Source organism: Protopterus annectens, chromosome 9.part0, assembly GCF_019279795.1.
Source record: "Protopterus annectens isolate FY-2018-M chromosome 9.part0, PAN1.0, whole genome shotgun sequence".
Classification (NCBI taxonomy): Eukaryota; Metazoa; Chordata; order Ceratodontiformes; family Protopteridae; genus Protopterus; species Protopterus annectens.
Window position 1 is genome coordinate 733064583 of NC_056743.1, and position 26251 is coordinate 733090833.

A 26251-nucleotide genomic window follows, 5' to 3' on the forward strand; every position below is an offset into this window, starting at 1 on the left:
ACATACATTATATAGAAGACAGAAGAGAGTTCCTAATATGTATGTTGCATAATAATGCATGAAAAATGTATTACAGAATAAGTAATAAGTCACAAAAACTATATACACATAATGCATGCACCAAACATTAAATTAAAACTAACAATTCAGTTAATCAACAATCAAGGTAAATTATTTCAAATTCAAAATGTATCTTCAAATTGCACTCCCAATTAAAATTTAAATGTGAAATGGCATTAATTTTTTAAATAAAAAGAGTTGCCTTACACTGTAAAAAGGTTTATAACAGAACACCCATATGTATAGTTCTAATTAACCGTTTATAACACAGTGGCAAGCACGCCGTCAGGATTACCCTTGTGACATTACCTAAAATTTAAAGCTAAAGACCTAGCTAGATCCTTATTAGAAATATTCCTTACTTGCTCCTGTATTCTCTTTCTAAAGATTTGTTTTGTTTCCCCAATGCAGAATTAATTATGAGGACAAGAAACTACATGTATAACCACATATATAGAGCAGATATAATTGTCACTAACATCAATGTTTTTTTACATATAAGAATATTAATAAACATGAATTTGAACGTAAACTTGAACTACAAAGGGAGCTCAGACATCGCCAGTGTTAAGGTACAAAACCTAGTTAAAGAACAACCACTACCCCCAGTTGCTGCAGGACCACCATCAGAACTGTTAAGCCTGTCCTTAGAATCCTGAGATGTGCATCAGAACTAGAGAATATCCGATTCAAATGACAGTACAGACAGGAGCCAAAACTTGGAAGGTCACCTGCATGACTCACCTGAACTTGCAGCACAGTGGCTTGCAACAACAGCTCATAGATCATGCTTTCCCATCATGCATCTATTAGGCTCATCACTTAAGGAGTTAAAGTGACATTTTCATAAAGCATTTTTCCATAGTCCTCTTCCTTTATTATTCTCTCTGAGATTGCTACACTTCAAAGAAAGAACAAGACAAGTGTTGCATTGCTTATCTGTGAATAATCTTTCCCTGAGGTGGACTGACCTCAAACTCCTGTGACTTACTGTTAAGTGGGCACTTACAGACTAACTCTACTGAGAATCATACAGGGGCGGAGGAATGCTAAATGGTGGAAGCAGTCAGTGGCATGACCCCTCGCCCCAGGAATCCCTTAGGTTCCATGCCATCCCCAGCCTTATAACAGAGATAGTCTGTGGGCAGTAGAAGAGGCTGGGTGGCCAATGACAGAGGGTGAGCACAAGTGTAGTCAGAAAGAATGAAGCAAAAGGGGAACAAAAACATTTCCACTATGTTTGTCAGAGGACGGTGTGACTCTGTATGTATATCTTACAATGAACTGGTGTCCCATGCAAGAATGATTTCTTGCTTTACATCATTGCTTGTTGTAATAGACTCTGAAACCCTCCCCATGACCAAGATTGTGATAAAATGGATATTGCAAATGAATGAAAGAATTATTATGCATACCCTATTTCCTGACAGTGATAGGAAGCTACAATTACTATAGTACTACAAAAGAAGAAAAACGCTTTTCTAACTCTGTTATATGCCCTAGGCTGCAAAATTGATGAATTTAAAGCATTTTTTCTGGTTTTGGCTGCATATGCTAAAATCTGTTCTTTCATTAACTAAGAGGGGCTGCCATAGCAGAAGATTATTTGCAGAAAGAATGTGAAGAACACACAGTTCTCGTGGCTGTATCACTACTGTACTGCTATTAAGATAATGCATTTCACGTTTTTGCCTTCACTTCCATGGTATTCAGCATGCACCGTGAATGTCCTTTCACTTCCTTTAATCACTCAGTAGTAGAAATTGAACTAGAATCAAGCCACTTTCCTAGACTTCATTTACTCATCTGTTTCATTCTACTAACATATGCATATTTGTGACCTGTGCTGACATTAATGGTAGTGGGAAAGTTGAGAAACTGATCTATGAATGTTTTTTTTTTCCTCAGTAAAGCTTACTTGAACTCCAAGTTGATTAATAATACAAGAGATTGAACTGTCAGCAAGCATATTTCCTGAGCTGAGCTCATGGCTATTTACTTAATGCACTATTCACTCAGCAAAGTACAGTAATGAAGAGCAACTGCTGACACAGCGAATGAATACCAGAGCAGAAAACGAGGTGTTCCAACAGAGCTGGTTAGAATGTCGCAGGGAAAGGAGTAATTGAAGAATGTTAGGCAGCTTATACCACAAAAAATAAGCATAGACTGTAAGGGGTGCTACCTACTCAGTACTGGTGAGGTGCCATGCATCCCTTATGCAAATCAGTCCTGATGATTTTAACATGCAAATCATCAGTATCCTTTATCTTACTTTCTCCTTTCAGTATCATTATCAGTAATTAAGTATTATTTTTTGTCATGTGACTTACTTTGAACATGTAAATTGACAGGACTGTCAGCTCATGCTTCAATCTTTTTTATTTTAAAGAACCTTTAACTTCGAATTTGGTAAATTGCACAGACTCAGTCCTGTAAATCAGGACCACCACCTATTTAACAATACCTTACATTAAATTATAACATGAAACCAACAGACAAATAGAGGTGCCCTTCATTCTGCTACAGCTCTGATGACTAACATCTCAAAGTCCTATAGCTAAACATGTTTCCTGTTTGCTTGCAAGCCTACATAATATGATCTATCTACATATCATTTTCTCTTCAGGAATACAGCACAGTACATAACCAGACAAACAAACACTACCAAGCATATAATCTCTTTACTGATCCCATTGAGACACTTGTAGTTCTTTACCTGTTAATGTACTTAATATTTTGTTAGAATTAATACTATTTGCCTAGCATGCATTCATACATACTAAAGATGACAAAAAAGCCCAAGCAAATCTTCTTAGAAACCAGTTTTATTTCACAAAAGACAGCAGATAAAATACCTACAAACTTCAGAATACAAAACACTCTGGTAGTCATAAATACAAGGCACAGATTATTAATAAATTACCATATAATGAACCCTATCCCAATAATTTGATTTCATCTGTACTGCACAAGTAATCCATATCTATAGGAAATGATCCCCAGAGCATATAATATCAAGAGTCCATGAATAAATTGCACATACACACACACACACACACACACACACACACACACACACACACACACACACACACACACACACACACACACACATACATAAACATACATAGAGGACACATAGGCAGACAGATAGATTCAATATAGCAATAGATATAGGTATAGATATAGATACAGCTATAGATATAAATCCATATTGTATACACACACACACTCTCTCTCTCTCTACACATATACTCTGAGTAATAGATATAATAGAAATATAGGTAGACATGCAGATAAGGACTTTAATTTTCAAGGGGGCAGATTTTATCCAGCCCCAAAAAAAACATTTACACCGTGGAACAGGAGAGTGAAATAATAAGATTAGGGACAAAAACAGAAGTTGCTGCAGTTTTGGCATGTCCATCGGATAATGAACCATCAGGTATTATATTCGATCAACATGTTAATGAAGGGGTGAACAATATAATAAGTAGAGGTGCAGATAATATCACGTATACTTACAAAGGGTTTAATGTGTTTAATTACACTAATGTGGACATTTCATATGAATTTTTTAAGTTGTTTTCTAAGGGTATGAAATTCATACCTACTGTTGGGTTTAATTTAGTTGACACTATTATTGAATTAAAACTATATTGTAGGAGGCTGAATTTAGCTATACAATTTAAACAGCCTGATCAGAATAGCAACCCAGTTATGCCTAATGCACTCAAGAAAAAGAGCACTTTTATCCCTTTTGCGAACCCGGTTGTAGCCAGCTTTGAAAGAATGGCTTGTAAGGATAGTTATAGGTTTAATAAAAAATATAAAACTGATAAATATATTAAACAATGTATTAATGACAACTTAACAGAGGGTGAACGCAAATGTTTACAACAACTTGTGAACAACAATGAGATTAGAGTTATGAAACCTGATAAGGGGGGTGGAATTGTGTTATTCAATAGTATGGACTATATTAATGAAATATATAACATCTTACATCAATCTGGTAACTATGAAACTATCTCTATTAATGAGGTAAATATTGGTTATAAAATAATTGATTTAGCACTGGAGGAATATTTGATTGACCAAAGAATTAATAGTGACACATCAATATTTAAAAGTGGAGTTTCCCACTATGGCCACTATTATAGGTATTCCTAAAGTCCATAAGAATTTGATGCACCCCCCTTTTAGACCTATAGTATCAGGTAGTAAATCTAAAACATACCCCTTAGGGGTTGCTATAGACAGATGGATTAAACCTGTTTATAATAAAATTCCTCATCTCATCAAGGATTCGTGGATGTTTCTTGGACATCTCACACCTAATATTTGGAGGAGTGACCTAATTTTTATTACCATCAATGTCATAGACTTATTCTCATGTATCCCCAAAGATGTTGGGTTAGAATATTTTAGCAACAGTTTGAGGAAATTTTCTGACATGGACTGGGATCGAATATGTCTTATCACAGACATGATGGGTTTAGTGTTGGAGTATAACTACATTCATTTTGAATATGAATTCTTCAGGCAAACCAGGGGTGTAGCTATGGGAGCATCTTGTGCTCCCATATTTGCAAACCTGGTTATGCTAGAATGGGAAACTGAATTCTTGTTTGGATGTGAATATTATCAATACATTGTTTATTATATGAGATATTTGGACGATTTGTTCTTGTTATGGAAGGGTCCCATTGACAAGATTAATTCCTTTATTGATTATATCAATCATACAACAGATTTTTTAAAATTCACACACAATATTAGTGACAGTGGCATTGCATATTTGGACACGTATATTAGTCATTCAGAAGGAGGGTTTGTATCACAAATACATAGAAAAGATACATTTTCTAATGATTATTTGGAATTCAGTAGTAATCATCCTCAGTATGTATTCAAAAATGTATTTAAGGGGCAATGTATTAGGGCAGCCCGTATGTCTTCTGCTAGAGAACTAATGAATAAAGAACTGGACTTTATTAAGTCTATGTTCATTAATAGGGGGTACCCTAACACTTTATTGTGTGATGTGGTCAATTATGTGAGAAAAGAATGTGGCAAAAAATATCTATCCTTGTTGGGCAACACATTGCCCACTATCACAAGAAATTATAGTATATCTTATACGTTTGGGCATAGCAATCGGGTATGCATGCTGACGTACTCTCCATTTGTGCAATATATTAAAAATATTATTAAAGGGCATTGGAATTTGATAACAGCGGATGAAGATACAGCAATGATATTGGGTACATATCCCTGTTTTGTGTATAAAACTGGATCCAATATCAAGAGAATATTGGAAGCTATGACAAATAAACAGGACAAGAAAAAGATAACATTTGGAACTAAAAAATGTGGGTCATGCACGCAATGTCATGCGGTCAATGAAGATGAAGGCTGCAAATTAGATGATTTCAACAGGACCTATGTAAAATGCAGGGCAGGCAATTGTAACACCAAATTCATTGTATATTTAGCAACATGTACGACATGCTCTGCATTTTACATAGGTAAAACTGAGAGGCAGTTTAAGCGACGCATATATGATCATTTGTATAGCATTAGGGTTAAGGACAAAAATAATGCTTTATATCGACATATACATAAAAGTGGTGATTCACACTTTTTTAAATTTGCTATTATTGATTATGTCGATATATTATCTTGTGGTGGCAATTCGAAGGCTCTTTTAGGTTTAAAAGAAAGCAGATGGCAGATTTTTAACAGATGCCACAAGGCCACCTGGTATTAACGATCATATTAGTATTAAACCGTTTTTGGTTATAGCATAATGTTATATAGTTATTGTATGCAAATGATATTTTGGTAGGGTACCAATCTATTGTTTTATATTCTGCTACATTTTCTACATTTTATAGTCTGTACATTTTGTAATTTTTTGTACAACATTCACTATTATTATTATTTTTTTATGCAATATTATTTTTTATGCGATATTTTTTATGATATGTATGTAGTGAGTCATATGTTCCATTTATATGTCCTATTTATATGTTTCATTGATGTTTATTATTTGTTTTTATACTAAAACATTCGGGAAGGTTTTTAAGTGAGTACTGTCTTTTTAAATTCAAAAACTTTTTTGGCACCTAAAAGTGTATTTATTTGATGGAAGGTCATGACCACAGTGTTCTGATGAAGTCTGTTTTATTCAGATGAAAGCGCTTAACTGAGGTTTCACATATTTTGGAAGTTTCTTTCTTTGTTTGTCTTTGTGTTTGATAATAAACCCTGTGTCACCTGTTCAAGCTGAGCAGTTATTGAGTTGGACTTTCGTTGCCAGTCCGGTGGTGCTTTTGGATATTTAAGTTCTAAAACTTCAAACATATGGTCTTCGATCATATGGGTTTCGAAGTTTTAAGATTCGGAATTCTGAAGGGGACCCGTATATATATATATATATATATATATATATATAGATAGATAGATAGAAACAAAGTAACCTAGTACTGATGAAATGTAGTTAGGATAATGAACACTTTCTTTTAGTTTTTCATTTTTTTTTTTCTTTTCTTTCCTTAGTTCACAAAATAAGGTCATTCGTAAACCTTATAGGTTCATAGGTAAGTGCTAGGCTAACTGCCTTTGTAGGTCATTTTAAGCCCAGCCAATTTTCCTTCAGAGGCCAGAATCAAACCTTGTGCCTTGCTTCTGTTAGGTAGAGACCTTAACTATTATGCTAACCACTCCCCTTTTGTATGTTTCCCTTCTACAACTGCCTTTGCTGCCCTCACCTACTTTATTTCCTTATGTTTCTCTCATTGTACTGTGTCTTCATTCACCTGTACTTCTCACAATTTGGCATTCTATGCTTTCTCCCTTTTTCGGTCTCCTTCAAACCCTTTCTGAAGGCATGAGTCCTCTGTTCCTGACATAATCTACTACCTAATCTTTACATTTCTCAAGCAGATCAGCATAATGCAGCACCAGAAATTCCACATCATTATGTTTTTATTTGTTTAAAGTATACAGTTGCATAATCACAGTTGACTGTCAACAATTTCACCTGAACATCTCTGACCCCCTTGGTTATGAACATATTTAAAAATCTGTCCTTTCTGGTGACGTCCTTCACCAGCTGGCCAAATCATCATAGTCTGAAACCCCACTCAATCTGTACTCCATTTCTACCTTGAAACTCAGGATTTCCCAGTTTGCTCCTGGCAAATGTAGATGCCCTATGAGTGTAACTCTCAACACTTTTACTCATTCATTAGTTCTCTCACTCAGTCTATCATACTCCTCCTCCATTTATATGCGTGGGCATAGCCAGCCTTAGGCATAGGCCAACTAGGTGGCCGCCTAGGGCGCCGCTCTAGCAGGGGCACTTTTACACTATTTATTTGGTGAAGGTAGACCAGGATGGCGGCACTGGGTAGTGTGGTGGGGAGCACCATGGAACCCTTTTGCCTACGGCACCAGTTGATTTAAGGCCGCTCCTGTGCTTGGGAGCCATTGTGTGGTATCAGTCCACTACCATATCTTCCTTGCTTCTTTTCTATGTGCCAGCTGAGAAGGCATTTTCCCTAGGTTCTGTCCTCACTGGTCTCTTTCCCTTCCTTCTCTCTGACTAAAAAGGTGATAGCATCCTTTATGCAGTCTGCACTCTGCTCTGCTTTTCATTGTAATGCTTGCCAGCACATTACAACTATTAGAACTAGCAGGTTGATTCTGAAAAGTTAAGACTTTTGACATTGCCCCATTAGTAAGATGCAGAACTAGGGGCATAGATTATGCTATATGAGGCTCCTATCCCCAGCTATAGACAGAAAAGCTACTAGGATAATTAAGCAAAAGGGTGCAAGAACACTTGTGTGATATGTGAGCTGATAAAACCCCATAGTAAAGAAACAATGCACTTTTTTGTTGTTATTTTAGGATATAAGCAATGCAATATATTACCATCCTTCTAACAAAACTTGGATAACTAGATGGGTACCTTCAAATTTAATTCAGGAGTAATGAGCCTAGCCTCTCTTGAGAAAGAGGATATAGCCTGAGGGTGGGTATTGGCAAGGCATTGATGTTCGCTTGACTAAATTGCCTTGAAACTCATATGAATCTTCTGAAAAACATGTCTTAGGAATTTCCATTGTCCTTCATTATTGTTGTAAAAAAAAATCAGTAAATGTTTATATATGTTTGTCCAACTTATTCAAACTTGCTGAATATTAAAAATTTCAAGGTATGAGTGTTATCAATATTATGTATGTGTTTATATAAAGAATTTGTCTCTATCCTTCTTTTTATTTCTGATAAATGACTACTTATCTGATCTATAAACTTTTTATTGTTTTTCCTATATAAAAAGGACATCTCGCCATATACACCAAATCCTTTACAGTTTCCATATGCTTGAATATAGAAACTGTTATTTTTGATTGGATGCATAAAGGTATGTTCTGTGTAAATATATTTACAAAATGCACATTGATTCCATTTATAAGTACCTCTCTTGTTTGTACCATGATATTTCCTCCTTATTTTCTCTTTATAACATAATTTGTCTTTTAATGTTGTGCAGCTCCTTAACTAAAAGCTGGATAATCTGCACTAATGTCCTTTAATTCTGCAACCTGCGAAGGTTTTGTGTACATCCACTACCATTGTTAAAGATAGTTCTCACTTTTTGGGACTTTTATGTGAATGGACTAAGAACAATACTGTACTTACCTGCTATATGGCTACACTTGATGTAGCTTCACTGTTCAGTTCTATTCTGAATGACCTGGGTGTCCAAATGGTAAAGAAATATGTTTTAGAACAACCATGTCTACAGGATTTTAATACTGATTTAATATGTATTCTGCTGGAGATTGTACATGAAAATAATGGATTTCTATTCCAAGAGAAATACTATAAACAGGTAACAGGACTTGCCATGGGCACCCTGGTAGCAAATATATATATGCCAATACAGTTACGAATTCTTGGGAATCAGATGTGATATTGGGTAATTCTAAAAACTCTCTGTAAGAAAGTGTTTTCTACAAAAGATTTGTGGACGACCTTTTTCTTATATGGGATGGTTCATTAAATGAACTGAATGAGTTTGTAGCATATTTACATACTACTACAAATTTTTTAACATTTAAAAAGAATATACAGTATAGAAATAAAGATTATTTAGACATCACGCTAAATAAGACTGTTAAAGGACAGTTGGATACAACATTATATAAGAAAGAAGTTAAGAAGTGTACTTATTTAGCATGAAATAGTATGCATCCGAATTAAATGTTTGATAATATTGTTAGAAACCTGATGGCCAGGGTTAGTAAGTTGAACACACAGGAAATAGATTTAGTACCACAACTGGATAAGATGGCAGAAGACTTTGTAAGAAGGGGATACCATAATAAAAAGGTACAGTGTGTTAAAAGAGAAATATTAAAAGATAGACATTCTAAATATTCACCTGTTTTTTTCTAACACTCCTAAGAAAAATAATAAAATGATAAAAAAGATATGAATTGTAGATATATTTTGACATATGACCAGAACACAAATAAGATTAAGGACATAGTTAAAAAATATTGGCCAATTTTATTGAAATTCCCAGAATTAAAGGACATTAGTGCAGATTATCCAGCTTTTAGTTATAGGAGCTGTACAACATTAAAAGACATATTAAAAGAGTTAAAGAGTAGTTATTACATCACTAGTTTTAGCAACCCTGCCCAGACATCTTGGTTATCTGGCTTGCATGTGAACCCAGTGGAAGGTAGTAGTCAGTATGAGGATTAGCAGAATTATATATTTTTTGAAAGTACATGATCCTATGCTGCTCTGTACAGACTGTCATATACCTCAAGTTGGTATTCAAAAATGTAATAAAAATGTATTTATTTATTTATTTGTTAACTGTCTTAATGAATTGGTCCAAGGCTCCTATTCAACTACCACCCAGACAATTTTGCATTAAGACAATAGATGAAGTCACATTATTACATTATTGAAATCACATAATTACAGAATAGATATAATATAATATAAGATTGTCTGAATTCCAACAATTTCACAATGCATAATAAAAGTGAGAAAGAAAAAGAAGACAACATCAGTGATGTCAACATGATTGTGGACAAATAGAAGGAAATAACTAGTAAAAGGCTTCTAGTTTATGAAATATTTAGCTGTATACAGAGGCAGTATATAATACATAAATATTTTATTTAATAATATCAGAAATATGAATGCTAACTTGCTCAGGGAGATCTGTCTTCTCATCCCTTCCCATCAAAACATTGGATTAAGGAAGTGTTCCTCATGCACATCAGCAGGTGCCGCAGTCTCTGTAAAGAGGATGACTGGTACACCAGCATTAAAAACACTATAACCAGCACATAACTATGTGACTCAGTATCTTATGCCATCCTAGTTCATAAATTATGTCAGTAGGTTTAGCCAGCTCTCTTGTAAATGTGCTGTTTCTTTTTCTACTTACTTTGTTTTCTGGGCTAAGGCACCGATTAGAGTATAGGCAAAGAGAAAGGGATAGTGGAGTCCAAAGTGAAAGACCAGCTCTAGTAGAGTTTTTAGTTGAGTCTAATAGAAGCTGTTGTTAAAAAAGGGATAATGAATATGCATATAAAATACTGCATGATAACTATAATAATCAATTAGAAAAGGTTGCAAAAGAATGAGAAGAGAGACTAGAAAAGTATTTTACAAATAAACAAAGGAAATACATATGTGTCACTCCCAAATATGCAACAAAGTCCAGAAGGTTTAGGATTTTTGCTTAGAAGTGTTTGCATAGATATTTTTATACTCCAAACAGATGTCAAAGAATTTTTCCTCAGTTAGGCAGCAAATGCTGGAGGTTTATTGGGGAAGAGAGAGATAACTGAGGACATGTTTTTGGGAGTGTGATGAGTAAGTAGATTTTAAAACTATGCTTTAGAGTACTTAGATATATACGGGGAGCAAATTCCTGTAACTAAGTAAATGATTCTTTTGAGCTGGGGCAGGAGAACTGAATTGCACAGATGTAGTAAAGCCTTATTAAGTTTAATACTATTGGCTGTCAAAAAATAATTATGAATATTTAAGTTTTTGAAATATGATGCAGTTTTCACGTGGTCATTGTCTGAGTCAATTATGTGTATAGAGGAGGGGCCTTTCAGTTTCTGGTGGATACCAAAAGCACGTATTTTGTATCACTGGCACTGAGAAGCAGTTTTTGGGAGAATAGTCAGGTAAAAAAGAGAGAGAGAGTTAGCAGGTCCTTTTGTAAATGATTATGTGATCCTGTGTAAGAATGGCTTGACCAGTATATTACTATGTCAACTGTGTATGTGATAAGAGGGAGTTAAATACTGAATGGACATTTATTAATGAAATAGAAAAGAATAGTGGGGTAAGATTAGAACCTTGTGGTACCCCTTGATGATATGAACTTCTGTGGAGAGGGATAAGCCATCTTAATCCTAAAAGTTATGTCATTACGGAAGTTGTAAAACAAAGGTAAAGCAAGTTGTGGAGCTTATTCCAATGTCCTGTCTACATGTGACTGAGAATGGTGGAGTGATCCACCAGATCAAAGGCCTAAATTAGATCTATGAAGACATTATCATTCATTAGAACTATCAGTCTGTGCATAAAAAAATCATCTCCACCCTTTCCATCTTTTCAGCTTCTACAAGTCCATGAATATTCTGTGTACAGCTCTTCCCTCTTCACTTTTTTTTTATTAAAAAAAGCTTTCCCTATGTTTGACCAAAAGCCAAAATGTGTTTATATGTAAATAATACCTTCATGGGTTATTTTGAAGACTGTGTATTGAAGGCTATGGCAAATATTGTTCAAGATGGCATAGGTGGTGTGATACGTGGATTTATTAATTTATTTATTTATTTTACATTTGTTAACCGTGGGTGACTGACTGAGCCGAAAAGGCCCTTTTTCATCAGAGGCCTGGGGAGAAAAGCTCCACAAAGAAAAATTACAGACACATTTAGTTATTTATTTAGTTATTTAGACATGATCAGTATACGCACAAATTACAAGAGACATGTTTTTACAGTGGTATGCAGCACATAAACAGTTACAGTGGAGAGAACAAACAAAAAATATTAATTTTAAAAATAAAGGTAATTAATAGATTTGTGGTGTACAGCTGAAATTTGGAACATAGGTAGAATACATACACAGTACACAAGTACAGTACATACATTGTAGATTCTTTAGTAATAAACAGCTAGTTGATATAAGGAAATCTGTGATCATTGATAAATGGTAAAAACTATCTACAATTGCATGTACCACAAGAACTACAACTGTGTGTGCCTTTATTGCTCATATAATTGCTTGTACATAAGTGATTCATGCTGGAGTAGTTTTGAGTGTTATGCTCATGCTAACACCATGTGTGTCAGATTCTACCCTACACCTGTTGCTTTATACCATAAGTATGATAACATTCACTGCCTATGTGCTTCCATCCACTGAGACATTGTCATAATGGTGCTTAGATAATGTTTGCGACACTTTTTATTCTAACTTTTTTTTATTTTTGCTTGTTTTTTCCCTTCTTAGTGGATCTTAAATTAAGGTCATTTTATTGTTATTTAAGGAAGTACAAATATAATGTATAGCCTTTCATGTTGTTATATTTTGCATTGTTTCTAACTTGTCTGCCTTGTCTTAATAATTATAACCCGGAACAGCCTCAGGTATAGGTGGAGTAAGTAGTTACCTAGGGTGCCACACAACTGGGGAGTACCTCATTGATCTGAACATCCTTTTTTAAGCTTTGATGAAGTAAATCAAAAATGTAATTTTATTCATGGCCAGAACCACATGGTACTTCTTGTAAACGTCCAATGAATCATCATGCTGTGTGTGATGGTACAGCATGATGATACAGTCAAGAACTCAGATGTATGGGGCTATTGTTGATGGTGGGAGTAAGCAGCAGGGTGCTTTCTAAACACTGTAAAGAATGCAAAAATACTACATGAATTCTTTCCCTAAAAGAGGGATTAATGTGCCATCAAGAGGAGCAGAATCTCCAGTCTTCAAGAACTAACTGCTATCTACAGCAACTAGTTAATGTATTTAAATTTACTGGCAGGAAACCAGATGAATGCATTCATGCTTTTCTGTTTTAAAGTTCATTATTAAAATTAATGCAATCATGGTGGGGTGGTTGTATCAAAAAACTGAAATATATTCTGTGGCCATTAAAGGTCTAGATCACTTGGAATCTTCATTCTCAAATGATTGGACTATTGGTCTGTTAATACTGTTTATGATTTGCATAATTTGTGGATGCGGGAGTGAAAGTGACAGAAAATTATAGATTTGTATGCTGTGGAAGTTGAGATAAGAAATGTTAAGAAACATTAGAAAAATGCTGTACTATCAGGTCAGAAACATTTACAGTAAGTAATCTGTCAAAGCACTAATTCCAAGTATTACCATGCTGCACCAGTTTGTTCTTTCTTGTGTCAACTGATTTAATGTGACAACTAATTTAGGATTGCCTGCATCATTAAGATATGATAAAAATGTCTCCCTAGTTTCATTATAATATTATTAAAATTACTGCTATACCTTGAAGCATAGTGATAGTAAGTGCATGCCAGTAGCTTTAAGGACATAGATTTAACAACTTCTGCCTTCAGGTGCTCATTAAATAACTGCAAAGAAAGTTAATACTTTTCTTGGAACTTAATTCAGCAAAATTACTTAAGTGAGCAGTTGTCTAGTAGAATATCCCATAGTGTTTGTGGTAAAGAAGACGTCCCTGTTAAGAAAAATAGTTTGGGTCTCGCAAAATCTGACAGAAATGGGATAGGTAAGGGGATAGATTTACTATGTGTGAGTGTGAGTGCTTTCAGATTAGGATAGCAATAAATTTAGTATGTGTGGAGGAGGGTGTGAGTGTCCAGGCTGTCTTGTGTAGGGGTGACGTTATGGAAAGGGCTTTTTAAGGTAAGCTGCTTGTTAGATTTAGGGTTAGCACAAATTTGTAAACTGGAGCAGGGAGTAAATAATTTAAAGTCATGGTGAGTTTTACCACAATGTGCATTATTGTACTAGCCAGCAGTACACCTCTGGGGGGTGCTCCTCTTTTGTTTTTACTGTGTTATGACTGTGGAGTAGATAAATAAAATTTTGGGGTGGGGATTTGTCCCCATATCAGGGGTGCAGGAAGGATTTTTTGTATTTGTATATAAAGTTCATATAAGTAAAACTGGTTTATCTTGCATGTCCAACTGCACAGAGGAATAAACATTTGCTTTTATCACATCAGAGTGCTAGTTTATTGTAATATTTAACCAGGAAGCATACATTGATGAAACAGTTATGCCACAGTAAGTTCTATTTTCCTTTAGAATATGTAACAGCAATGAGTTGTGACATTTCAGTTTTCTGAATCCATCGGGCAAATTTAATTTTGATCCATAATTCTCAACATGCACTGAAAATAGGATCAAAGGCCCTTGTAAAGTCTGTACATCCAGACAAAAATCTGGACATCTAATTCGCATTAAATTTGAATACCAGATAACATGTAACCCTTCCCGCTACCAGTAGGAATGTGGGATAGTACTCAGAAACACATCTTTAAAAAACAGAGAGTGACAAAAATAATGGAAAACATAAGCACATTATCAAAAAGACAGTATAAAATGTTTAGACTTTAATGAACTGTATTGTAGAATTCTACCACACATTGTCATTTATTTGTGCTTCTGATAGATGTGTATCCACTTTCTTTAAATTATTAGTGCCATTAGTATGTTGGCCATGTAGTGTGGTCTGTGTACTAAACAGCTTTAAAACACACGTGGTGAGGGGGATTCAGAAAATTGTGCAAAGAGATAAATCAATTGTGAAAGTAGAGACATACCTCCAAAAATACCTGCATCTTGTGCTGGGGTAAGGAGAGTTGAAAAGTCTGTTTTGATCTGTTCTTCCTTTGTGTACTATATCTGCTCTTGAATTAAAAAATAACTGAAAAGAAAAAAAATGGACAGACTTGCCAGTAGAAAATCCCAGCAGCATGTAAGGGTGGGTACCTTCTGCAAATATGGAAAAACTTGAACATTACGTGAGAAAGTATTTATTTAATATATACATGCATACATACATAATATATATCTGTCTATATATATATATATATATATATATATATATATATATATATATATGTATATGGGAACACTTCACAATGGCAAAATCCTGAAAGATCGAATTTCATATGGCTGAGACCATATGGTCAAACTTTTGGAATCCCGACATTGTGAACAGAGATCTGCATACAGCACGGAATGGGAGATTTCCCTTTTCCTCACTGTAGTGCGATCTCGGAATTGGAATATTTAAGCAGCAGGGGTGTGGGGGGTGCAGGGGGTCTTGCCCCATGCAGAAACATTTAAATTGTTGTTTTTTTTTGTTTTTTTTGGATTTGTTTAGGAATTTTGATATTCTGAAACATTGATCATATGGTCTCGGTAATATGAAATTCAATGTTTCAGAATTTTGAGATTCTGAAGTGAATCCATATATATATATATATATATATATATATATATATATATATATCCACACTCTCACACACACACACACATACACACACACACACACACACACACACACACACATATATATATATATATATATATATATATATATATCTACATTTATACATATATATTGGTTTCTTTTTCCCTCTACTGCCTGCCAGTCGTCAACCCCCTCTTGACCTAGGAAAAGAGTCAACTGAGAGAGGATATAATCAAGGCAGTCATTGGGGTGGCTCAAGGATTTCCTTTTAAGACCATGGTGCACAGTTCAGGAGTAGAAAGGGGATGTGCAGTGAGCTACCAGTACTGGTTGTCCCTCACTTCTGCAAGGGAAATAACCAGCAAGCAACCCCACCACACTGTCCTCATGCATAGAAATCAGTTTTTCTGGTCTCCACCAGAGAAATCACCTATTTGCTCTCCAAGGACAGATAGCCAGCTTTAGGCACCAGCAAACCCAGAGCAAGTTATCTTATAACATTATATTTTGTTACATATTTGTCAAACCAATAAACGCTAGTACAGCCATATGTAATAATAACACTTATTTATATCTGTTTTAAAACTCAAAAATATCTCTGATTGCAGTAATAGTGTTTTGTCAAGTAATGTGTCATAACTTCATTAAATGTTTTTCTACTGTTATACTGCCCTTGACATAATTACATCCTGCTGGTGGACATTCGTTCCACTAAAACTAACATCGTAGCCATACTTAGGTGCCTGTAATATTCATTGCTCCGGGGGGGGGTGATCTTAATAATCCTTGACTGTGTTAGAGCCCCACCAAAACTAATGTTGGTTGGGGAAAAATCAGAAAGAAAAACATTGATTTTTCAGTTATGCTCTTAATATGAAACAAAGTTGTGATATAACCCAGGTAGGATAAAGCTGATAATCAGTGAAGGGACATGACCAAGATTAACGCTAGAGATCAGCAGCCAGAATGACTGATCTCAGTCTGTACCTTGGATTTTAAGAAGAGCTGATGCTTCTGATCTTCAGAGATGGTTTTCTTTTTCAGGGAGTTTAGTAATACTGGCAGCTATAACTCCTAACTTCTTTGCTCAAGAATTCTAGGTAAAGTCAAAAATAATAGCAAAATAAAAAAAATCTGGAACACTTTTTTAAATATTACTCTAATTTACTTAAAAAGGTAATAGAACAATACATTTTGCATCAACATGTCTTTTAGACAATAAAAACATCAAAACTCCCATGTCTGGCTTTATTGACTGTCTGTAATTTTGAATGATTTATCAGCAAATCAAACTCTTTTTTACAAGTTATATTATAAACCAAAATCAGGGGCATTGACATGTATGCATTCTTCCTCAGTTTGGTAAAAGTGACATGCCTGCCGTCGCCTGACAACTGATAAAGAACAGTTGCTGATCTGGTGTGCCTGTACCCATGCTGCACAATGTATAGCTATATGCTGAAATAAGTGCAAAACTAGTATTGCTATGGCTTGTACATGTGTGTGTGTGTACATGTGTGTGCGGGGGTGCGTGTGTGTGTGTGTATATGCTGCAGTGTAAGAGTAATACGTTGATTATACTTTATTTCACTTTCTTGCACAAACATCATAAGCTTTGCCATTACACGTGTGTGTGTGTGTGTGTGTGTGTGTGTGTGTGTGTGTGTGTGTGTGTGTGTGTGTGTGTGTGTGTGTGTGTGTGTGTGTGTGTGTGTGTGCACACACACACACACACACACACACACACACACACACACACACACACACACACACACACACAATAATATTAAAACTGGTGCATACTTAGCTCTTCTGAGTAGCAGTTAAAAATGCAGTTAACAAGTAATTATATTTCAAAAGTAAGGCATAAAATACATCACAGAACATTTAGACACTTAGAGCTTCTAGTAGTCTGGTGGCTGCATGCCCAAGAGTGTCTGAATGTTTTTTGACATGGTCTTAGTGGTGGCCTCGTTCTAAGCCAAACCCATTCTAAAACCAGCCCTGCTCAGACGTGTATACAGAAAGCTGCTGTAGATTGTGTGGCAGGCAGGGAATTGCGAGGTCAATACTTCTTTAATTTTCATCACAATCAAACCTTATAGGTGTGCACAGAAGGTCATTACAGCTTGTATTTGAGCTTGGGACAGTGTGGACATTGTTTCTTTTACTTTTCTCACAGACCTCAAAGATTTATAAAGAAGGCTACTATAATTAGTGTTGAGACAGTGTACTGTCTAGGAGCAACAATGTGGAATACATTAATGTAATCATTATTTTTTCTACTTTCCTCACAATCAGACAATGGGCACATATACAGGTGGCTGCCTTTGGTAGGTAGTGGTAAGGAGTAAGGAGGCAAACTATGTGCATGCATAACAGCACTCACTTGAAATACATGACTGTGGCCATTTGAACCTCTGCTTTCATCCAAATGTAACACCAGAGGGATGTACAGCCAGTGACTGTCTTTTTTTATTTTTATTTTTTTGGGGGGTTAATAGGGAGGCAGGCAGTATTCCCACAAAGGATTTGTGAATCCTTAGATCAATTATTTTGTTATCTTATTATGAGCTACTATTTTATCAGCTTTGAATATTAAGACTTAGGCACAACATATGTCTTCCTTGAAAGAAAAAAAATAAGACTGAGATTCTTTTCTTAACCGTGATCTTTGTTCAGGCCACCATTGTATTAAAAGGTAAAATGCTCTAAAATGCATCCCATATCATCTATAATCCTATGGCTTCTGGGAGTCCCGGCTTAACTGCATTATTTCCTAAATGGTTCTAACTGTGCTGTCTTGGTCAGGAAAGGTGTGTTGAAAGTTTGCAAGGAAAACTAAAGGTGAGCAGCAACAATTAATTTATTTCCTTAATCATAATTTCTGTTCAAGCCATTATTAGATGAAAGGTTGTTTAAAAGGAAAAAGAAAAAACTTTAAAATGCACTTCAGAGTATAAAGAAAGTCATGGCTAGTTGAAAAAGCTAAAGAGTAAGGCCAAATGCGAGAAAAGGAAGAAAACAGTTATGTGCATGGTGTGGGGAACCCAAGATAGGGGAAAGCAGAGAGGAGCACTGAAGGGTGTGCTCTGTTTTGGGGGATGAAACAGTACTAGTGCCTAGGGCACCATTTCACTTTTGTCCAGCCCTCTACCTAGAGATGTTGCAACTAAGTGCCAGTTATGTGAATGTCCCTTTGTAAGATGACATACTGTAGAACACAGGCCTGTCATAATGTAAGCACATGGTAGCTACAGTTCAATTTGTGCATGCTGCTCTTAAAACTCTGCACCATGAATTAAACGTTTACTTAAGAAAGGTGGCAGTGACAGAGAGATTCTCAGACTGAATTATCCAGGGTGGGACATTTGCTGGAGTCCCCAAAATGCTAGCACAAGCCCTTAGGACTACACCACTTCACTCCTCCCCCTCCTTGCCTGGTTCCTCCAGTGCCGATGCCAAAATCAAATCTTAGTTCCTGAGTCACAGTTATAACTACATTCCTCTGCACCATGATGCCAGGCACTTATAATGTAGCTGAAACATCTTGGCTTAGTCACATTGAGTAATGGGGTAGTATATGATGCAAAGAGCGAAAAGAATACAGTGCAGAAACCCAGGTGTGCTGTGCAGTAACAAAGAAAACAGAATGGGTTTGATTTTTTTGCCCATTTTCAAATTTTTAATGAGGTAAAAAAGGAACACAAATTTTTCAGATATATCTGGGTAGCAAATTCACTGTTTTAGAACACTTTTGATGTCACAGTCCGTGGTGGTTCAGCGGTTAGTGTTGTTGCCTCACAGCAAGATGTTTGTTCGAGTCTCAGCTGGAGCTCCTTCTGTGTGGAGTCTGCATGTCCTCTCTGCGGTTGAGTGACATTTAAAGACATGCAGGTAGGTGCGTGCATGAATGGGTGTGTCTTCTTTGAAGGTTGGGTGTCGAGCTGGCAACATGGCACCATACAAAATCCACTGCCAATCATTAGCGGATCGAAGTTTCACTGTGGTGACCCCTACTCGGGAAAAGCCAAAAGACATTAGTTTTAGTCTGGCATTATCCTCAGAATCTAATTAGATGGTGTTGACCTCTGCTTCACAGGCCAGATGGTATTGAGTTCTCATCACATCAGAAATAAAAATCCTGTGTTTCACCAGGAAAACATTTTCAATCATTTGTAACATGTCACACAAGAAGCTTGGTGTGAGCTTTCAGCCTTTATTGTTAGGTACTACCAGTAACCTTTTATATAGTCAGTTGTGTGTTTTGTTTTTTCACATTTTTTCCAGTGAAAAGGAATGAAAAGTCTGAGAGATTTAAAAGTTGCACATAATCAGAATGATTATAATTTGCTACAGAACACAGTGCTTCATTAAGTGATTATAATCTTCTGTAAATATTTTGTGCAGTTACTCTCAGTCTAGGGCATCACAGTGATGCTTTTCCCTTAGACTGAGGGTAAGCAGCTGAACAACTTATTTTCAGAAGACCATAATCATTTCATGACAAATGAAGAGGGATGTTGGGAGGATGACTTTCTGTAGATTTCACAAGTTTTGATGCATTATTATAAATGTATGAAATGTGTACTTCTAAATGTAATTAGTGGCAAAAATTGTCATCCCCCTATAAGACAGAGGTTTCTGGGAGCAGAAATGAGTGATATATCTCATAATAATTCACTGAAAGTAAACTTGGTTCTGACAAGCAGGAGTTCTGAGTGCCCCTTCGCCACCTTGGATGATAGGTGCCACCTGATAATTGTTCATTGCTAGGGAGCAGACAACAGTTTGTTGTAAAATTAAATGAATACCAGTTCACTTCATCTTCCTAGTACTACTGAGAGGGTATAAAAATAGCTATTTGTTGAGAATGTGTGTTGGGGCTCATTAGTGGTTTTCTGGCAGAGTTGGTAATGTGACCAAATGAAACACAAATGGAAGAAAGATATATTTTGCTTATTTTATGTGTTTGCAATATCCTAATTGCTTGCCATATGTTTCTGCTTGCTTTTTTAAACTACCATACTGCCAAGACTGCTGCTGGTGCACACTGGCAAATTTTTCTTGGTAGGAAACCATTTTTTTCCTGTCAAATGCAGCACGTTGATAGGCGCACCATGCTTTTTAATGTCATGTAGTTCAAATTGCAGTAGGATGGCATGAGACACAGAATCATATATTTATGTTATGCCCAGGAATAACCTTAGGTGAAATGGAACTCTTACTTTTGGCAAGGGGGCTAATTACTGTAAAATGCATGCAGGGACAAGTTGTGCAGTTTGTTGTGCTCAAGAAAGAGTTCTACAAAAAAAAAACAATGTGCTCAGACTAACATTTTACATAAGGACAATAGAGCTAAATACAATATCAGTGATTTTGCATGATAAAAAATGAATTAATAATTTTGTAAGGAAATAATTTATACAATATGACTTGGGACATAAAAAAACTTATAGAAAGGGGCCATTTGGTATAAATGATGCATACTGGATGATTCCACTCCAGCATACTGTGGAAAATTACCATTGCATGCCATACCCTGGGATTCACTACAATCCTCACTGCTCATATTAATAGCCCAATGTGGGATGATCAGTTTGTACAATGGTGTGAAAATGCAAATAAGGAAAAAGTATAGATACAATCAGTAAGACCTCATTATTGGCTCATTACCATATCTCTGAATCAAACACTACTCTTTCAGACCTGATGGAGCAGCTCATGCATTCTACTAGTAAAGGAACCTTCCCCGCCTTACACTCTCTATCACACACACACACACACACACACACACACACACACACACACACACACACACACACACACACACCACCAAACATTCCCAAACACCCATACCCACATCGACTCATCCACAAACAAGCCCTTCTATACTTGCTCATACTCACAGAAACACTCACCTATTCTCCTGCTCAGTGCAAGCCCTGCCACACACACACACACACACACACACACACACACACACACACACACACACACACACACACACACACACATACACACTCACACACACACAATCACACGTGATTCCCTATCTAGCACCTTCCATTGCAACCACACAGGGAGACGCACACACAAACACACACATACAAAAACAGTAGCACACAGTAGCATAGCTAGAGTGGGGCAACATGAGAGAAGCTGAGATAAGAAATGTTAAGAAACATCAGAAAAATTCTGAGCTAAGTGGCAAAAAATGATAGAGTCATATGCATTAGAGGCTGATATAAGAAATGTTAAGAAACATTAGAAAAATGCTGTACTATCAGGTCAGAAACATTTACAGTAAGTAATCTGTCAAAGCACTAATTCCAAGTATTACCATGCCGCACCAGTTTGTTCTTTCTTGTGTCAACTGATTTAATGTGACAACTAATTTAGGATTGCCTGCATCATTAAGATATGATAAAAATGTCTCCCTTGTTTCATTATAATATTATTAAAATTACTGCTATACCTTGAAGCATAGTGATAGTAAGTGCATGCCAGTAGCTTTAAGGACATAGATTTAACAACTTCTGCCTTCAGGTGCTCATTAAATAACTGCAAAGAAAGTTAATACTTTTCTTGGAACTTAATTCAGCAAAATGACTTAAGTGAGCAGTTGTCTGGTAGAATATTCTATAGTGTTTGAGGTAAAGAAGACGTCCCTGTTAAGAAAAATAGTTTGGGTCTTGCAAAATCTGACAGAAATGGGCTAGGTAAGGGGACAGATTTACTATGTGTGAGTGTGAGTGCTTTCAGGTTAGGATAGCAATAAATTTAGTATGTGTGGAGGAGGGCATGAGTGTCCAGGCTGTCTTGTGTAGGGGTGATGTTATGGAAAGGGCTTTTTAAGGTAAGCTGCTTGTTAGATTTAGGGTTAGCACAAATTTGTAAACTGGAGCAAGGAGTAAAGAATTTAAAGTCATGGTGAGTTTCACCGCAATGTGCAGTATTGTACTAGCAGTACACCTTTGGGGGGGGGGTGCTCCTCTTTTGTTTTTACTGCGTTATGACTGTGGAGTAGATAAATAGAATTTTGGGGGTGGGGGTTTGTCCCCATATCAAGGGTGCAGGAAGGATTTTTTGTATTTTTATAGGAAGTTCATATAAGTAAAACTGGTTTATCTTGCATGTCCAACTGCACAGAGGAATAAGCATTTGCTTTTGTCACATCAGAGTGCTAGTTTATTGTAATATTTAACCAGGAAGCATACATTGATGAAACAGTTATGCCACAGTAAGTTCTATTTTCCTTTAGAATATGTAACAGCAATGAGTTGTGACATTTCAGTTTTCTGAATCCATCGGGCAAATTTAATTTTGATCCATAATTCTCAACATGCACTGAAAATAGGATCAAAGGCCCTTGTAAAGTCAAATCTGGACATCTAATTCGCATTAAATTTGAATACCAGATAACATGTAACCCTTCCTGCTACCAGTAGGAATTTGGGATAGTACTCAGAAACACATCTTTAAAAAACAGAGTGACAAAAATAATGGAAAACATAAGCACATTATCAAAAAGACTGTATAAAATGTTTAGACTTTAATGAACTGTATTGCAGAATTCTACCACACATTGTCATTTATTTGTGCTTCTGATAGATGTGTGTCCACTTTCTTTAAATTATTGGTGCCATTAGTATGTTGGCCATGTAGTGCGGTCTGTGTACTAAACAGCTTTAAAACACACATGGTGAGGGGGATTCAGAAAATTGTGCAAAGAGATAAATCAATTGTGAAAGTAGAGACATACCTCCAAAAATACCTGCATCTTGTGCTGGGGTAAGGAGAGCTGAGAAGTCTCTGTTCTTCCTTTGTGTTCTATATCTGCTCTTGAATTAAAAAAAAACTGAAAAGTAAAAAAATGGACAGCATTGGGTACCTTCTGCAAATATGGAAAAACTTAAACATTACGTGAGAAAGTATTTATTTAATTTATACATACATACATACATAATATATATGTGTCTATATATATATATATATATATATATATATATATATATATATATTCCTTACTGTAGTTACATTGATCATATGGTCTCTGTCAAATGAAATTGATATATATATATATATATATATATATATATATATATATATATATATATATATATATCCACACTCACTCACACACACACGCGCACACACACACACACACACACACACACACACACACACACACACACACACATATATATCTATCTACATTTATACATATATATTGGTTTATTTTCTCTTAACCAAGGAAAAGAGTCAACTGAGAGAGGATATCATCAAGGCAGTCATTGGGGTGGCTCATGGATTTTCTTTTAAGACACTAACTCCTCATGGTGTACAGTTCAGGAGTAGAAGGGGGATGTGCAGTGAGCTAACAGTACTGTTCATCCATCACTCCTGCAATGGAAATCACCAGCAAGCAACCCCACCACACTTCCCTCATGCATGGAAATCAGTTTTTCTGGTCTCCACCAGAGAAATCATCTGTTTACTCTCCAAGGACAGATAGCCAGCTTTAGGCACCAGCAAACCCACAGCAAGTTATCTTATAACTTGATACTTTGTTACATATTTGCCAAACCAATAAAAGCTAGTACAGCAATCTTATCTGCTTAATAAACTAGATATGTAATAATAACACTGATTTATATCTGTTTTAAAACTCAATAATATCTCTGGTTGCAGTAATAGTGTTTTGTCCACTAATGTGTCATGACTTCAGTAAATGTTTTTCCACTGTTATAGTGCCCTTGACATAATTAAATCCTGCTGGTGGACATTCTTTCCACTAAAACTAACATCATAGCCATACTTAAGTGCCTGTAATATTCATTGCTGCGAGGGGGGGGGGGTGATCTTAATAATCCTTGACTGTGTTGAAGCCCCACCAAAGCTAATGTTGGTTGGGGAAAAATCAGAAGGAAAAACGTCCATTTTTCAGTTATGACTTAATATGAAACAAAGTTGTGATATAACCCAGGTAGGATAAAGCTGATAATCAGTGAAGGGACATGACCAAGATTAACGCTAGAGATCAGCTGCCAGAATGACTGAAATCAGTCTGTACCTTGGATTTTAAGAAGAGCTGATGCTTCTGATCTTCAGAGATGGTTTTCTTTTTCAGGGAGTTTAGTAATACTGGCAGAACACAAGATATTAAAACCCTCAACTTCTTTGCTCAAGAATTCTAGGCAAAGTCAAAAATAATAGCAGAATAAAAAATCAAAATCAGGAACACTTTTTAAATATTACTCTAATTTACTTGAAAAGGTAATAGAACAATACATTTTGCATCAACATGTTTTTAGACAATAAAAACATCAAAACTCCCATGTCTGGCTTTACTGACTGTCTGTCATCTTGAATGATTTTCTCAGCAAATCAAACTTTTTTTTACAAGTGACATTATAAACCAAAATCAGGGGCACTGACAGGTATGCATTCCTCCTCAGTTTGGTAAAAGTGACTTATGCGTGCTGTTGTTTGACAACTGTTAAACAACAGTTGCTGAGCTTGTATGCTTGTACCCATGTTGCACAATGTATAGCTATACACTGAAATAAGTGCAAAACTAGCATTGCTATGGTTTGTATGTGTGTGTGTGTGTGTGTGTGTGTGTGTGTGTGTGTGTGTGTGTGTGTGTGTGTGTGTGTGTGTGCTGCAGTGTAAGAGTAACAAGCTGGTTATAATTTCGTTCACTTTCTTGCACAAACATCATAAGCATTACCATTACACGTGTGTGTGTGTGTGTGTGTGTGTGTGTGTGTGTGTGTGTGTGTGTGTGTGTGTGTGTGTGTGTGTGTGTGTGTACAGTGTATTACAGTGTATTCAAGAGTAACACGTTGGCTGTGTTTTCTTTCACTTACCATCACAATCATAGACCGTTACACATAATAGGATGCTATATTTGGTAGTTTGGCAGGAAGAGGATGTGTGTGAAAGCAACTGTTCATTCGCACATTGGCGCAGTGAGTAGCATTGCCATTTCACAGTGTTTTGCTCTGACTGAGGTATTGTCTATACTTTTTTCTATGTGGAGTCTGCAAACCCTCCCTGCCTGTATGTGCATCTATCCGTGCGCTCTGGTTAACCCCAGTACCTCAGAAACATGCATCAGGTAAGATGGGATTCATCACTTTTCCCTGAAGGTAAACATGCAGAGAGAGTATGTGTGTGTGTGTGTGTGTGTGTGTGTGTGTGTGTGTGTGAAAAATATCACTGATTTTTATCTTTTCACACACACACACACACACACACACACACACACACACACACACACACACACACACACACACACACGCACACACAGACACACACACAATAATATAATAACTGGTGCAGAGTTTCTGAGAACAATCCAACACAGGCTACTGTGTTCTTGGGGTTTGGAGGGGCATTGAATTTTGACAAACCCTCTTTTAATGAAAGGTGGTTTTCACTTGGAATAGTTCCTAACTTTTCCTGTTTTTAATGGGATTACAAAGTTGATTTTGATTTCAAAGGAGACAACTTTTTAGTCAGACCTAACCAAGGATGAGACATTGGGGGAGAGGTGTAACATTCTCCCATATTTGTGAGCATGAAGTCCAGTATCGTGGAGCCTCTAGTGGGTGTATTC